General features: G+C 39.3%; 1 pseudogene; it reads left to right on the top strand.

Annotated features, from left to right (window-relative positions):
- Nucleotides 1-1,159: 1,159 nt before the first annotated feature.
- Atp5pb-ps2 (ATP synthase peripheral stalk-membrane subunit b, pseudogene 2) lies at nt 1,160-1,909 on the top strand (annotated as a pseudogene).
- Nucleotides 1,910-17,632: the final 15,723 nt, after the last annotated feature.

Raw genomic sequence — 17,632 nt, 5'->3', positions numbered from 1 at the left:
AAACATCTAATGAAAATGAACAAATATATATATATTTGATTTAGAAAATGATTTTCAAAATTAGAGGAAAATCTTGGCTTAGATCCTATAATAGTCCAACAGTGCATGTCCACAATCATGCAGACTGACATGTGCCATTGAGGATGACACTTAATTAAATAAGGTAATGCACACTCTACTAATCTTAGGGCTCTTACTTATCTCTTAGGAGGAAATTCACAATGTACATCAATTCAGATTTTAATGGCTACACTAAGCGGTATTTTACAGGCTTTTAAAGCATAATTGTTTTCCAACTAATCTTTTCTACTGAATGAATTTTTATCCATTTTTTACATTTTATACATGTTTCAAGAAAACAAAGTATCTTATGATTCTTTTGTATGTTGATCACATTTAATTTACTTATCTTTTTGAATATAAACTTTTCTCAACATAAAATTTGGAAACAATTAACAATATTACACAGCAAAGGTATTCACAGAAAAAAAAATATTGGTACTTTTTCCCCCTGAATGTCAGTATCTAATATTGTACCCCATGTTCTATTCGATATAAATATCAAAAATAAATATAATTCAGAGTCTAAATTTTAATAAGTTCCAAAATGTGAAAGAAAACTGAAATGTATCCATTTACAGAATGAGAAAAGTTTGATTAATTATTATCCCCCCACACATACACAGATATGATTGACATTGTAGTTAGTGAGTTTCAAAAAACATACATGAAGAGAATATGAAAATTTTCCCTATGATTAAATAAATTATGCCACAATCAGAAATAGGTTCATGGTATTCACCGAGTTTCACTATATTGTTTTCTTCTTTCAAGAAATCCTCCTGCCTCATCCTTCCGAGTCCTAGAATTATAGGTGTGCACCACCACAACCTGATAGAGGAAATTTTCATTGGCACAGAATAAGGTCTTTATTTTCACAAAAGCAAAACCAAAAAGCCCTAGTAGAGGAGAAGGAGGATGAGGTTGTTAGTACAAATGACAATAAAAAGTACACGACTCATCCATTTCCTGACCGATTTAGATATCCATATAACAAAGAAGAAAAGGACGGCGTTAATATGAATAAAAGAACTGTATGGAACATTTAAAATTTCTGCCTACCCTGACAGTCTCAGGTCGGGGTCACAGGGAAATGAAGATGGCTACCTGTACCTTCACAGACCATCCTGTCCAGGTATCTTCTCCTGCTACCACGATTACTGGCAGTGTCTTAAGAACGCGTGGTCCTGGTGTCTTTCACACAGGGCAGTTACATCTTGTCCCTGTACCACTTCCTCCAGAAGATGAAGGGAAAGTGTATCTCGATCCCTGAGAAAATTTTCCAGGTCCTTTCTCCTAAAACTGGTGTAACGGGACCCCACGTTTTTTGAACTCGGTTCGGCTTAGCTTGTATCTTCTGCCCAAAGAAATATACGTGATTATCCCAGAGATCGTGTCCACAATTTCAGCAAGAGGGTTGACTGTCTTTGTGGTTAAGAGTTGTGGTGCCTCTATTGGAAAATTTATCGATAAACTTAATGAGCAAAGAATCGCTCAGCTAGACGTATCAAATGATCTAGAACGCAGGTGACATGGAGAAGGTACAGCAGGCACTGGATCCGAAGTGCTGTTACCTCTTCGACATTCAGAGGAACGATGCTGTCACAGCCTTGAGATCACTTATGGGGAAAAGCTACATACAGCATATAAGAAGGTAAAGAAGCAACTGGACTATCATATTTCTGTATAGGACATGATGTGTCAGAGGGAGCAATAGCACATGATAGACTGGATGGAGAAACATGTGGTGCAGGACGGTTCTGCATAGCAGGAAAAGGAAACCGGTCTGAGGTACCTTGAACATCTAAAGCTGCTCACTAGAAAGGTTCAGAATAACCCAGTTATATGAATGTGTCGATCTCATTTGAGATGACCAGGGAGAGCTAACTTAAATGGGAACTATTTTGTGTGAAGAACTCTTCCGGTATTGTCAGCTACTGAAATTATAGTGTATCTTTCCTAAGAAATGATTAAGGTTCACTTAGTGGCTTAACCCTATTGGCCAGTCAGGTATATTTGATCCTTGCTCGGTATCCAGAGTTGTCTAATCACTTTTGAATAAGCAATTTGCATCAACTTGCTGCCCAACTAAAATTACCAAGTTATAGTTTAAACATGTAATTAAATACCGTCTTGCAATAAAATGACATTTGAAACAGAAAAGAATTATGCCAATAACTTAAAAATTATTTTTGCAAAAGACCTAAGAACTATGAAACAATAGTTTGAGAAATAACACAAATAGCTATTTTTAATTTTTATTCTAATTCCCAGCTGCTATTGAAGATGCTAATGGTCTCAGAGTTATCCAGATTGACATTACTTTTGTTAATTAGGTTCCCAAAGGGAAAAGGATCTCAGACTTTTCTAACATCTTTAAAAGGCTTTAATAAGGAAGAATGTTGAAGTATTTGTGCAGCTGATGTATACATAGGAAAATAAAAGGATAGCAATGTGTGTCAGGGCTTAACTGGAGACTCAAGCATTCTTACAAAGTACTGATTTAGGAGTACCCTCATATCATTATGGAGAGTGGTGAGTCAGAGTTTGTAAGGCTGTAATTCTGTGTGTGTGTGTGTGTGTGTGTGTGTGTGTGTGTGTGTGTGTGTGTGTCTATGTCCAGGGAGGCCAACAAAGGATACTGAATGTCCTGCTGCTTCATTTTCTACCTTTTTCCTGTCCCTATTCCCCCACTCACAGTCTCACAGTACTGGGGCTACAGTGAGTGTGTTTTAGCTTGGCTTCTTATGTGGGTTATAGGGAATCTCAACTCGGGTTTTCATGCTTGCATAGCAAGTGCTCTTATCCATCTGACAAACTCACTGTTGTTGATGTTACAGGCATCCTACAAAAGAAGTTGGTCCTACTGAACTGAGAATAGGACCCCCGTTGAAGGAATCAGAGAAAGAACCTGAAGAGCTTGAAGGGGATTGAGACCCCATGTGAACAACAATGCCAAGCAACCAGAGCTTCCAAGGACTAAGCCACTACCTAAAGACTATACATGGACTGACCCTGGACTCTGACCTCATAGGTAGCAATGAATATCCTAGTAAGAGCACCAGTGGAAGGGGAAGCCCTGGGTCCTGCTAAGACTGAACCCCCAGTGAACTAGTCTATGGGGGGAGGGCGGCAATGGGGGGAGGATGGGGAGGGGAACACCCATATAGAAGGGGAGGGGGAGGGGGATGTTTGCCCGGAAACCGGGAAAGGGAATAACACTCGAAATGTATATAAGAAATACTCAAGTTAATAAAAAAAAAAAGAACATTTAATCAATAAAAAAAAAAAGAAGTTGGTCCTAAACTGAACACAGTCCTGAGCCAGGTATTGGAGGAGCTACAGGGAGAGCTAGGGAAAATGGCATAGCTACAGGTTCAGATACTCCTTACGTCAACCATGCGAACCAGCCAATCACAACTCCAAAGCTGCCATAATACCTGGTGCATTGCCAAAAGTCTTCAAAGTTTTTGCAGATACTTCAAATATCCTTGAGCTTACCCTGATTAGAACAGAATTCTGGGAAGTGCCCAACCTACTCAGTTTAGCATATTGCCAACTTAGATGCTCAAATAACTAAAATGAAAAAACAACAACAACAACAACAACAAAGAGATGGGAAGAAAGTGAAATCAGTGTGGGTAAAAGAAACAATGTAAGTAATAAATTTAAAATTGATGCTATTTACTTCTAATGGCATGATAATATGGGATTAGGTAGGAAATGAGATGTTTGTATAACTCGAATAAATGCTTCAATGAAAGGTCTCCAGGTTGCATACCTGAATTATATCTACCCATATGCTATATAAAGAAATGGCCATGTCAAACTGTCAAATCACGGTCAACGAGAACTGAAGATAAACCCAAAGTGTTTTACATATATGTATGTGTGCATTACACACACACACACACACACACACACACACACACACACACACAAAACTTGAGCAAGCACTGGGACTCAGAGTAGTGAGCTGAATTAATAAACTGACAAGAAAGCTGTTTCCATAAGATGATAGGAGTCTCCTTAACAACTAGTGAATCCTCCCTCTCTTCCCTACAGGGTTCCATGCCCTCTTCCACCAAACCCACATGCCTGTGTGTGCTTGGTCTTTGTGTGGGACCCCCTAACAAATGGAGCAGGGACTGTTTATGACTCTGTTGCCTGCCTTTGGCTCTCTTTCCTCTAACGGGGCTGCCTTATCTAGTCTCAGTAGGAGAAGATGCACCCAGACCTATTTCAACTTGATATGCCAAGAGGGTTGATATCCATGAGTGGCCTCCCCTTCTCTGAAGAGGAAGTGAGGGGGATTTGGGAGATAGGTAAGAGGGAAGGGTTGAGCAGAGAGGAGGGAGGGAAAGCTATGATCTGGATGTAAAGTGAATAATTAATGAAAAAATATTTACTCAATATTTCTGAAAATCATGTATAATTTAAACATATACACTTTCATTTATTATTAGATTTCTAATTTGCTAATTTGGTAGACCTGTACCTCCTTCTTTATTAAAATGATAAGCCGTATTAACTGTGTAATAATCAAGAAGCATAATTAAGTTCTAGAAAAACCAAACCGAGCTTTATTTTAACTCACAAAAATATATTTCATTGTTTTGTGGAATTTTTTTGCTTGTTTGGGTTTTTTCAAGCAAAGACTTTATTTGTTTATATTTATTTGTTTTGAGGTAAATGTTTTTGCTCTGCATTGTATGAATTAGAGGTTTTTCTGCTTGTCTGTAGTTTTTGAGACAAGGTCTTAGGCATACAAGGCTTGCCTCAAATCTGCTAAGGATATAGCTAAGGATGACCTTGACCTTGTGATCCTCTTTTGTCTACCTCCAGAGTTCTGGAGTTATGGGCGTGAACTAACAGGTCCAGTATACGTGACACTAGGAATGGAACATAGGGCTCTCACGTTCTACCATCCAGCCTGAAATGTCTTGACATGACAGGAAGACTTGGCAGTTGCTTTTAGACATGCCCCTGGAACAGCCTATGGGCCAAGGTGATAATCTTCTATTCAAATATATTCCTGTCTGGTTCCTTGTCTTCTGCTCAAGTGACAAGCCTTCTCTTGGCCTGCCTAAAACTAAATCTATTGCTCTCTACCAACTCTCAGTAAAGATTGAACAGTCCCCAGGCATCTGTGAGGAATAAACGTTTATCTGGCTGCTACTCAATACTCTCTCAGGTGAGAGTTGCTGTTTTTCGTGACAGCTTGCGGCAGTCCAGTGAGGCTGCCCTTTCTAAGAACTAAGTAACTAGTCTGCAGTTGTGCAATTGTTTGCTCTACAGTCCCCCACAGAATATTCTTAAAACACAATTTAACCTGAAAATCACGAATGACAGAGATCTGATTCACACTGATGTTTCCTTAACAGCTCCCTAGGTCTCTCTCGGTTGCTGCTGCTTTATCGTCTCAAGCTAAATTCCTTTATTCAGACACACCAATATTTTAAAGAGGGAATATGCTAGAAAATTACTCCAACAGACCTCTGACAAAATTTCTCGCTGGCCAGTATTAATAGATGCTAATTTGCTATTATAATGAGTGTGTCTACACCAATTAAAATATAGGATGCAATCAGTTCTGAAAACCACTGAAAACCACTTGTTGATTGATTGATTGATTAATGAAAAAATATGTTTGGTTAAGTGCTTTTCTTAAGTGGCTGCACGTATATTGTATTTGCACCCGATTTGAAGACATATTGTATCTCCATCACAATTAGTGCTGGGTATTGAAGAGCAAATGGTTGAAAAGCAGTTCCCTGGTAGACTTCAATATTTATATGTAGTGAACATTATTAGTATAAAGCATGGTGATGGACACTTACGATCCAAGCACTCAGATGCTGAGGCAGGAGATCCAGAGTTTGAAGCTAGCTTGGACTGTACAGTGAAACCCGCCTTAAAACCAAACCAATCAATAATCTAACTGCCACATAGTCATTCCGACTTACTTTGATCATAACCATTATGGATAAGAAAACAGTGGGAACTGTTTGGACACTTTTTTTTTGTCACAGCAAGAGGCTATGTTGTTGACAAGAAAGAGAAACTAGAAAAATATGTTAAAATAAGAAAATATGTGTTTGTGTGTGTTTTTTTCTTTTTATGAATATGTAGAATTTAGAAATTAAGTAGTTATATTTAAAAATTCACAAGTGAATCTTGAATGTTTTTTTGTTTCAAAATCATAGTACTTACTTGATTACGTTGTTTAAATTAAAGATCAAATCATTACAAGTTAAATTTGAATAAATCAGTTAAGTATTAATGGAGAAGAGAGTTTAATCTGAGTAAGAGCAATATGCCTACCCCCAAAAAACAATGTAAATGAGGAGTGAGGACAATATTACACGGAATCTCTGATTAATAATAATAATAATCATTATTATTATTATTAGTTTTTGTCTTAGTTACCCTTTCTCTGTGACAAAACTTCCTCAACAAAGGACCTGTGTGGTGCCTCCTGATAAAATTCCTTGTCACACAAACCTAAGGATTTGAACTGGATCCCTGGAACTGAGGTAGAAGGAAAATAACCCCCAAATGTTGTTCACTGACTTCCACATGTGCACCACCCCACCATGGTGATAGTGATGATGATGGTGATGGTGATGGTGATGGTGATGGTGATGGTGATGGTGGTGATGGTGATGGTGATGGTGATTTAAAAGAAATACCCTGTCAGAAACAACCTGAAGGTAAAAAGATTGCCCTTGGATCATAGTTGCAGAGGGATGCACCATCATAGGAGGCTGGTTGCTCATATCGCACAACTCAGGAAGCAGAAGGGAACAGGGAATAAGACTATGCTTTAAAGCTTCAGGGTCTTTCCCCCAGTGATTCTCTTTATCAGACAGGCTCCACCTCTGAAACAAACCACAGTCTTCCCAAATAATACCACCAAATGGTGAACAACTGTTCTAACTTGAGAGGCTGTGGAGGATATTTCATATTCAGACTGCAATAGGTTTTTTTTAAATAAGGTTAAATAATATTCAAATGTTTTACAGAAAAAATAAATATGTGCTGTTCATTTTTGCTGTGAGCTTAGTGCTAATTGCTATGGTTTTTTTTATATATTTATATTATTTGTATCCCTCAGAGGTTCACACGTTGCAAATTTGATCCCTACTATGTTGGTGTTGAACTGCTGGAACTTTTAAAAGGTAGAGCCTCCTAACACAGGAAGTTAGATCATTTGGGTTTCCACTCTCAGAAAGAATTAAGTATACATTTTAAGACCCTTGTTAGTTCCCGTGAAAAGAACTTTTTAAAGAGAGAACAAGTCTAGACTCTGACTCAGCCTGGTTCCGTTCTCATTATGTAATCTCTCCCGTCATTTTGGTATCATCTGTCCTGAGATCCTCATCCTAGGTGTTCAGCTTCCCAACTATGAGGAAATTTACTCACTGTTTCTGCAAAGCACTTTGTGGCAATGTTAGAAAAAAATTAAGACACTATGTTAAAGAAGAAACTAAAGTTTTGAAAAGAAGTAATACTAAGATAAAATGTTACAGATAGGCAAACCCATGCACCTACCAGTTGTTTAGAATTCCTACTTATTTTCAATTCCCTCCCCTTCTTTGAGTAGTAGGGGAATTGCTAACACCAGCATATATATAAACATTCTGGGTTTGTCAGTTTTAGCTGCATGATACTGGGCAAGCTATTTAACTTCTTTGTGACTTAATTTTCATCTATAAAGTTAAGTGCATTAATTAACAGCTACTATCTCATAATTACTCCAAAATGTAATGGTTATGCAAATTATTTTCCTTATAACATACTGTCTAACAGAAACAACTTCAAGGAGGAATGATTTATTTTGGTTCATAGTTCTGAGCCACACTCCCTAATGACCAGCAATTGTTGGTGACTTGCGCCATAGCATCAGGAGCTTGGAGCACAGCTGGTTTACATTACAGCTTCTGACAGGAAGCTGAGGGCCAAATGGGAAACAGGTATAGACTATGAGCTTCAATGCTCGCACCTATTACCCTAGGTCAGCCAGCTAGGCTCCATCTCCAAAAGCACCACTCTAAAGGCTGCCACCAGCTGAATTCTAAGTATCCAAATGCACCAGCTTGCAGGAAACATTTCACATTCAGGCCATAAAGAGGATTAAAAATAAGTATCCATCATTCCTCGGCTTCTTTGAGTAAGGAATGCAGAAGTAACTTTGCCAGTCAGACTTCAGTGTCTTCCTTATTCAGCTTTTTTTTGGTTTAATTAAATGGGTCGTGTCATCCTATGTTAGAAAGAGAAATTTGCTTTTCTCAGTCTGCCAACTCAGTATCCACCATGTACACAAACACCTTTGCGGACACAGCCAGAATTTTTGTACCACCTGTCCCAGCCATATTGACATATGCCAATAACGATCATAACCACCTTCCATGGTGACCAGGGAAGTGTGCCTATGCCTTCCCAGTGCCTAACACAAGTAGAACTCTATATACATGGTGAATCGGAAAGGAAAGGATCGGTTTTCAACTTTATGATTAATATATTTATTTATTCTCAAAAGAAAATAGTTGGTATATGGTACCAGAGAATTACTCTATGTGCGCACCTGTTAAGAATGAAATAGTACTTTCTAAGACTGTCTCACTGAAACAATTACACAGATACAAATGCTTTTTCACTCCTAAAAGCTATCTCCAAGGAGATCCTCAGGTTTCTCATGCAAGTTAAAAAAATTTCTCTTTTTACCCTTAGATGTTTTAGAAAAGTTACCATCCACTGTCATATCAGAGGTAATCACACACACATGACCTCTCCAATAAATAAATAAATAAATAAATAATAAATAAATGAATAAATAAATAAATAAATGCTGATGATAACCCCCAGAGCAATCTTTCTACAGAACCTGAACTTCTTTTCTTTTTATGAGTTTCATGTTTGGAGGGCAAGGCCTAACTAAGCTTCTTGACCATTCTCTTCATCAATTTATGCCATTCTCTTGAGGCAGTTCTCTGATGTGCACCAACAGGAGAAAAAAGACATCTGTAATAAGCACCAAGATCCTGCTCATCCTCTGACACTAAGAGACAGGTTCCCAGTGCTGAATTTTCTTCCTTCCTTCCTTCCTTCCTTCCTTCCTTCCTTCCTTCCTTCCTTCCTCCCTCCTCTTCTCCTCCTTCCTTCTGTCCTTTTGTTGTTGCTATTGTTGTTTTGTTTGTTTGTTTGTCTTTATGGAAAGCTTCTGTTAATTATGGAGGTACCCACCCTGTCAATACTGGGTTCTCTAACCTACAATTCAATTCAGAATGTGTTTCTACTAAAGGACCCATGGGTTGTGTCATGGTCCCTGTCATTTCAGGCAGACATCAATCTGCTAGTCTACTTGTCATAACAAATCGAACACAAATCCAGACCTAGCAGTAGATTTTATTCTTAAAGATTATTGCTAGTGTACCGAAAGGGCCTACTGCACTATGGGAGAGGAACTGTGACTGCAGACTAAGGCAGTCTGATAGGAGGCTTCGTTTTACTCAAGCAGCATGGACGGTCCAGGATCTCTGTCTGATTTTCTTAAATCACCCCATAACTTTTCTTAAATGGGGAGGAAAGTCCTTTTCCTACATAAATGAAAGATGGTATATGTGCCCTGAAGCTAGGCAGTTGATCTACCTCAGGCAGAACAGGTTTTGAAGCACCCTTTTGCAAGTCTGGCAGGGACTATCTAGAACTTAATGCAAAGTTACTTAGCACCTATTGTTCCCAGCCTTAGCCAAAACTCTGAGCCAAGAGGACATTAAATAAGTCCTAGCAGGGAAAGTCCCTAAGTAGAAACCCTGTTGCTATTCTCTCAGGATTCTTTCTGAGCTCAAGACTTTTGGCCGGCAGAGATAAAGATGTGACTCAGGATAGGAAATATACACATGCTGTTTCAAAGGCATTTTAATTACTATAAGTCAGAAAGACTCAAATGACAAATGCTTCTGTTAGAAAAGGGAATGGCAACTGTGGTCTCAGCAAAAGAGCTGACATGAAATTACCCTTTATCAATGACCTTTATTCAGAGAGAGGATCTCATGCTCATGGGAACTATGATTGAACTTTGAGGTGGGAGAACATTAAAAAGGGAAGTCCACCATATCAAAGGTAGTGTGTTAGGGCCTTAAAGGGAAAGATAGGCTTCCATTTAAAACTTGGAAAGGAGCATCATTAAGAGAAATAAAGTAAAGGAGAGACGGCCTCTACCACAGATGGAATGACTGAACCCAAAGGCGGGTCTTCAGAGTAATCTCCCAGACAAAGGAAAATATTTGACTTTTCTATCCTTGCAGGGATAATGGGGAGTTCCATTCCATGGGATTTATTTTCACATAGCACAGAGTATGGAGGGGCCAGGCAGAATAAACCAGTAGTTATCAGGCCACAGTACAACATGGTTTCTTAACTCTCTGTCTTAGGAAAGAGAGCTCCAGGGAGGCAAATTCTCATCTTTTCAGAGTGATCAGCACTTTAAAAGCCCATGAGCGACTGCTTCTATTTAACATAAATATATACTTCTGACGCGTTTGTTGTTAATGGAAGGAAGTGAAAATAAGGTCTGTAGGATACACTCTCAGTCTCAGTGCTTTAATAACCCACGATGGAGCCTTGGACCTCACTATTTATATTCCAGATATTTGCTCGAAGCTGCACACTAAGTGATGTTGTAGCAGAATAGAAAGACTTGGAAAACTAAGGGTGCAGGGTAAGGAGACACAGGAAGGAAAATAAGCCCCTCACACTGGACTCTGACTAAAGACTATTACTACCTTAAAGCTAAAAATTCCAGCAAAATTAACGTCATGTGTTACCTATATAGAGAAAATATTCTTTTCTTCCTTCCTTCCCTCCCTCCCTCCCTCCTTCCTTCCTTCCTTCCTTCCTTCCTTCCTTTCTTTTTTTCTTTCTTTCCTTCTTTCTTTCTTTCTTTCTTTCTTTCTTTCTTTCTTTCTTTCTTTCTTTCTTACATTAAGACAGACTTTCTCTGTGTAACCCTGGCTGTCCTGGAATTCACTTTGTAGACTTAGTTGGCCTTGAACTCAGAGATAAATCTGCCTGCTTCTGCCTCCCGAGTACTGGGATTAAAGTTCTGCAGAGACAGGCAGATTTCTAGAGTTCATTGACTAGTTAGCCTGAATTGACAAGCTCTAAAGTTCAGTAGAAGACCTCTCTCAAAGTAAGGTAAAAAATAATCAAGGAAGACATTAACCTCAGCCCCCCCATACACGTGTTCATATAAGTACAGACCTACACACCCACACACCCACACACCCACACAGGCACACACACACACACACACACACACACACACAGAGAGAGAGAGAGAGAGAGAGAGAGAGAGAGAGAGAGAGAATATCATTAAAAAGTCAACTTAAAGTAAACAAGGTATCTTAAACTTGTGACCTTTGTCATTCATGTCTTTACTTTGGTCAGGTTGTAAACATCACACTAAGTGATGTTGTAGCGGAATAGAAAGACTTGGAAAACTAAGGGTGCAGGGTAAGGAGACACAGGAAGGAAAATAAGTCCCTCACACTGGACTCTGGCTGAAGACTTTTACCACCTTAAAGCTAAAAATTCCAGCAAAATTAACGTCATGTGTTACCTATATAGAGAAAATATTCTTTTCTTCCTTCCTTCCTTCCTTCCTTCCTTCCTTCCTTCCTTCCTTCCTCCAACTCTGCTTCAACCTTGCAGTTCCAAATTATTTTTATAGCAAAGAACCTCAGCTTCTGAGTGAGGTCTCAGTAACAAACTCCCAGGGCTGCTCCAGGCAGTAGTATCGAGCTGTGTCTCCAGCCTGTGCTCATCTGTGGCTGACAACAGGCTACCACATTATTTCAAAGCCCTTCCTCTTATAGCGATGTTTAGATAAGCCTAGGTTCCAATCAGATGAGGGTTTTTTTTCCATTATCTGTTATTCAGCTTCATTAAGAAGAGTCTGAATATAAAATTACAAAAGAATTACCCCCAAATAAGTGTCTGTGCTGTCAGGTACCAGACTGTGTTACATGTAAATGAAAAGGGTGGTTGCTCTGGAGTTAACTGGGACAGCTTGAATTTAGAAAAGCCGTCTTCCTTCTCTCTACTTTTCTAAAAGTAGCACACAGCTTTGCAAAGACAAAAGAGATGCTTCCGCTCTTTCTACCAGAGAGAACGAGGGGTTATCCCTGAAGACTGTCCGGGATTCTGTATGCCTAGAGGTGGTTCCACAGTCATCGGCATTGATGATGACTAACTAGCCTCGCCTCCCCGCTTTGCCATCCATACAGATTTACAGTATTCCTTGCCTCATCATTTTTTCTAACACTTCCTGTTTCTTTGTTGACGATCCCTAACTGAGGCAAAATAGACAAACAGGGAAAATTTAAGGGATATGGAAAGGGGAAGGATTCCCTCACTCCAGAACCTGATGGACATCCTTTGCCAGCATAGGGCCAAGAATTCCACTAAAATTACCAAAATTGTTGTGAAGATTGCCTAGACAATATTCCCTTCGTTCAGAGTGTTTCACATAAAAATACTGAAAAGAAATGAAGTACGCTTGCAGCCTAACCATAAATGATCTTCAAGAAAAACCATAGTCTTTTCTTTGCCAAGTGTAAGCCTAAAATTTTCTGAGGCTCTACGAATAGGACTACAATACTTCTTTTACAATAATATGTCTAAGCTTCTGTGTGCAAATGTTGTGACCTCTGGTTAACCCTACGATTCATCGGTGGATTCACCCCAGTGACCATCTGAGATGTAACTTCAAAAGTATCCAGATTATGTATTTGGCTGATGTAAGGGTATGAAGACATTTTTAACCAGCTCCTGAAAGTTGTTCTCTTACCACATTTCTGTCATGACAAGTATATGCATGTATGTATATGTGTATACACAAATAAACAAATGCAATAAAAATATCTGCTTAATAAACTCAAGATCTGCTTCATACTGACTCATCTTGAATTTTTTTTCCTGTGAGCTCCACCTGAGTAAAGGTGTCTGATAAGATTCAAAGTGCTTCAGCTCTTCCTCTGAGCCATATCCACTGCCATTGATAACATCACGAAAGCTACCTCATTTCTTGGGTATCATTTCATATTATGTGAAATATACACATTAAGAAGTTCGTTTTCCTCTTACGAATCTGTCTTTTCTTACAGGGGCCCATTCTATAAAAGAGTAAGAAGAATATATAAGGGTTGAATAAAAGTTATATTTTTTTCTCTATATCACCCTAGGAGTTCGTAACTTTGAACTAATACTCTATGAAAAAATAGAGTTAGAAAACATTTAGTTAGCAACAAAAATCCTCTCCTTCACCTAGACTTTATGTGAGGCTTTCAAGGTCCTTTTCTCAGCTTGGTTCCAATTGTTGCAAGCCCAGCATGCACCAGTCACAGCATTCCTGGCAAGTCAGTTTGTGTAGACTCTCCATCCTTTTTATCTAACCACTTTTGATATCAGATCAATTTCTTTAGTCTCCTCTGTCTTCTCTGTCCTCTAGGTGATGCCTAGTCTCCTTTGCCTGCTTTCAACAAGGAGCTAGTCCTGTTAGCTTAGCTGATGCCTAGTCTCCTTTGCCTGCTTTCAACAAGAAGCTAGTCCTGTTAGCTTAGCTGGAATCCCATCTGCCCTTGAGATTTCCTCTGAGTAATTTTACATCCACTGCCCACAGATGCTCTGCAGCTGGGTATCCCAATGACTTAGCAAATACCATGTGTTTGGAACTGAGCCTATAGTGCGCTCCCTTCCTGAATAAAACCCACTGATCATTTGCTAATCATCTGACAGTTTGTGTACCCTCTAAATTCATGTGTTGAAATCCTTATGGTACTGGCAAATAGAGTGCTGGGGAGATGATTAGACTGTGAAGGAGCCCTCTTGAGTAGAAGATAAAGGAGACCCAAGGAATTGCTTAGTGTTGAATATGAAGATGGCTCTCCAGGAACCAGGAACGGGCCTCTAAGCAACCTCTACTTACTGGAATCTTAATCATGTGTATCTAGAACTGTGAGAGGTAAATGTTCCTTGTTTGTGGGCAACATAGTTCACAGTATTTTTTATAACTGTCCAAGCATACTGACTCGGTATGTTTGGAAGATTCCTATCCAGAGGTTAGGCACAGCCCCTGGTTGAGGGATGGGGCCACCTACCCATCTCAAAAATATAAACCCAGAATTAACCCCCACCGCCCTTGCTTTGGGGGATCTGGTTGGTTGGTATTGTTGTTCTTCCTTCCCTAAAGTTTTCTTTAATGTGAGAAATTATGATTTCGTTGTTTGTTTGTTTTTGTTTTAAAATGGAATTATTTTCAAAGCCTGGTCTTGAACTCCTTCTGGGCACAAGCAAATCTGCTTCAATCTTATAAATAGCTGAGTGTATGGGCAAGAATTAAGTTCTTTTTAAAAAAAATATTGGTTTTTTTTATTTATTTACACTTCAAAATGTATCTCCCCTCCAAGTTTCCCCTCTGCAAACTCCCTATCCCATACCCTATCCCCCTGCTTCTATGAGGGTGTTCCCCAACCCACCTACCCACCCACTCCCACCTTACTGCCCTTGCAATCCCTGACACTGGGGCATTGAGCCTTCACAGGACCAATGGCCTCTCCTCCCATTGATGCAAGACAATGCCATCCTCTGATACATATGCAGCTGGAGTCATGGGTCCCCCATGTATATTCTTTGGGTGGTGGTTTAATCCCTGAGAGCTTTGGGGGATCTGGTTGGTTGGTATTGTTGTTCTTCCTATGGGCTTGCAAACCTCTGCAGCTCCTTCAGTCCTTCCCCTAACTCCTGCATTGGGGTCCCCACGCACAGTCCGATAGTTGGCTGCAAGCATCCTCATCTGTATTGGTAAAGCTCTGGAAGAGCCTCTCAGGAGACAACTATATCAGGCCCCTGTCAGCAAGCACTTCTTGGCATTAGCAATTGTGTCTGGGCTGCATATGGAATGGATCCCTAGATGGGGCAGTCTCTGGAAGACCTTTCCAGAGGCTTTACTCTCCGTCCCTGTATTTCCTTTAGACAGAAGCAATTCTGAGTTAATATTTTTGAGATGGGTGGGTGGCCTCATCCCTCAACCAGGGTCTGTGCCTAATCTCTGGAGATAGTCTCTACAGGTTCTCTTTCCTCTTTGTTGAGTATTTCAGCTAATATCATCTCCGTTGGGTCTTGGGAGCCTCTTGATTTCCTGGCATCTGGAAACCACTTTCTGGTGGTTACACCCAGTTCCCCATCCTCTATGCTACATACCTCTGTTCAATAATTATGATTAACCTTGGACATATGCTTTCTCTAATCTAAATCTTATATGCCAGAAGCTGGAGCTTGTGAGACTTTAAACATGCCTTGGGATAAATAACAAAATATATCTCACTTACAACCATGTGTTATAAAGTTTGCTAAAGAGTGACTAAATTATAAGCAACTCAAAAGTTTGGCAAACTTGATGACAGTTAGTTAATTAGTTCCATATATGATGATCTACAATGAATTACTCACACAGATTCTCACTCACAAATTGACAATACTTTTTCTAAGCACATCTGGGAATTTTGTAAATAGAAATAATAAAAACACTATAAAGCAAATTTACTGTCAGTCTTTTCTTTTCTCCTATGCATTTGGTGTCACTCAAATCTAGAATTTTCATTTTTATGTCTTAGAAAACAAACGCACTGACATCATTAAATCATTCACTTATCCAACAATGGATTCTTATCCTGCCTCACACACAATGAAACTAGCAAGTGCTGAAGCTACAGTGATGGATGTAAAGCCTCTGCCCTTCTGAATTTTAAGGGCTCAGAACAAAATGATTGTTAATATGCCATCACATAAAAAAATCACATGGCTACATTCGTAGGAAAGCTCATTAAGGAGTAGTAAAGATAGTTTTCATTTACTAAAGATTTGTGATAAACCTACTGTGTGTTAAATACACTATGTAAGACTTAATTCTATCAGCAACCCTATTAGAGAAGAGCCATTATAAATGTTGACAGATTAAGAACGTAACTATGGCCAACCATGTCTGAGGCTGGTTGGTTAGTGTACATCTTTGATTGCTGTCAGCCTGTATCATGCAGTTTTAGAGAAAATCTTGTCAGTTAGTTAAAAAAAAACTGAACAAATTACTCATTCCCCACCATCCCTGAGTTGCTATGCGACTGTTCTCGCCTACCTGCCACAAGCAATGTCTTGCCCTGTCTCAGGACATAGTACTCTAAATTTATGACACCTCGATATACTGAGGACTTTGAACTGAAGGTGTTTGGAAAGGCCACAGATCACGTTATCTCTGTTTTTCCTGTCTCCTGTCCTATCTCTACCCTCAAATAAACCACAGAAACCAGACTCTGTTCTCATGGTGAGTCATAGAAACTGGAATCTCCCTTCCTCAAAGTAAGCCATAAAACCTGAAAAGGTTACTTTACCCCTTCTCCTTGATTCTGGGAAGACTTCCATCTCAGAGAGACAACTTAGAAAGGGCTGCCACACAGAAAGGCCAAGAAAGGCATGAAGAACAGACCTTTCTTCTGCTTCTCCATGTCAGTCGGTTACCGGTACCTCAATTCCTTTTGCCTAATCACTTTTCTAAATATACAATTCTGTCTACTCTCAATCACACTGAAACGCAGAAAAAATTTTCTTTTGGGTTTGAGTCTATATCTTTGAAGCGTCCCGTGCCACACAAGACCTTGATTAAATAAATATGCTATTATTTCCCTAATATTTTGTATAGGAATTCATCCAGAACCTTTATCATATGTGAAGGAAATGTATTATACTTTTTACCCCTATCCTCTGATTTAGCCATAAGGGCTTGTTCCTCTTTCATAATTTATAGGCACTGGCCTCACTCTTTCTTTGACTACAAATCTCACCACTCTCATATTTGGAATGGAGCTTACCTCCGTAACAAGGTCTCTTTTCTTCTATCACAGGAGTTCTTGAATAAAAACATCTTTTTGTGACATTGCTGTACAATCTACAGCAAATGAGTTTCCATCTTCTGACTGACTCTATGTAATGGATGTTGCCACTCAGAAACCACTACCCCACAGTCTGACACCTTTGCATAGCAAACTAAAGAAGCACCAAGGTCTATCTGACCACACCTCCTCCACCTCTACCTACACCTTTTCTTTTCCTTTTCAAAACTCAGACATTTTACCATCTTTAAAGAAAATGAGGAACCTTGGGTATTTCCACTCGTGCGGTCAATGGGCTCTTGCAGTATAGTTTGATCTTCTCAATTTTTGTTTTGCTTTATATTTTTTTTACTGCTCTAGCTTTTTGTATTTTGTTTTAGTGTATTATTTTCACATTTTTATTCATACTTATATGCATATGTGAGTATCTGTATATGAGTGTAGGTGCTCATGGAATCTGGGAAATGATGTCAGATCTCCTAGAACAGGAGCTATAGGCTGTTGTGAGCATCCTGAATCAGGTCTTCTCTCAGAGCAGAATGTACTCTTAACTGCTGAGCCATTGCTCTAGCCCCTCTTTGCTATAAAGAAAGAAAACAAAGCAGAAGAAACCGCGAAGCTCATAT

Source organism: Rattus norvegicus, chromosome 18 (assembly GCF_021556685.1).
Source record: "Rattus norvegicus strain SHRSP/BbbUtx chromosome 18, alternate assembly SHRSP_T2T, whole genome shotgun sequence".
NCBI classification, from domain to species: domain Eukaryota; kingdom Metazoa; phylum Chordata; class Mammalia; order Rodentia; family Muridae; genus Rattus; species Rattus norvegicus.
The sequence above is the reverse complement of the archived record's forward strand: the minus strand, read 5'-3'. Positions and strand labels throughout refer to the sequence as shown.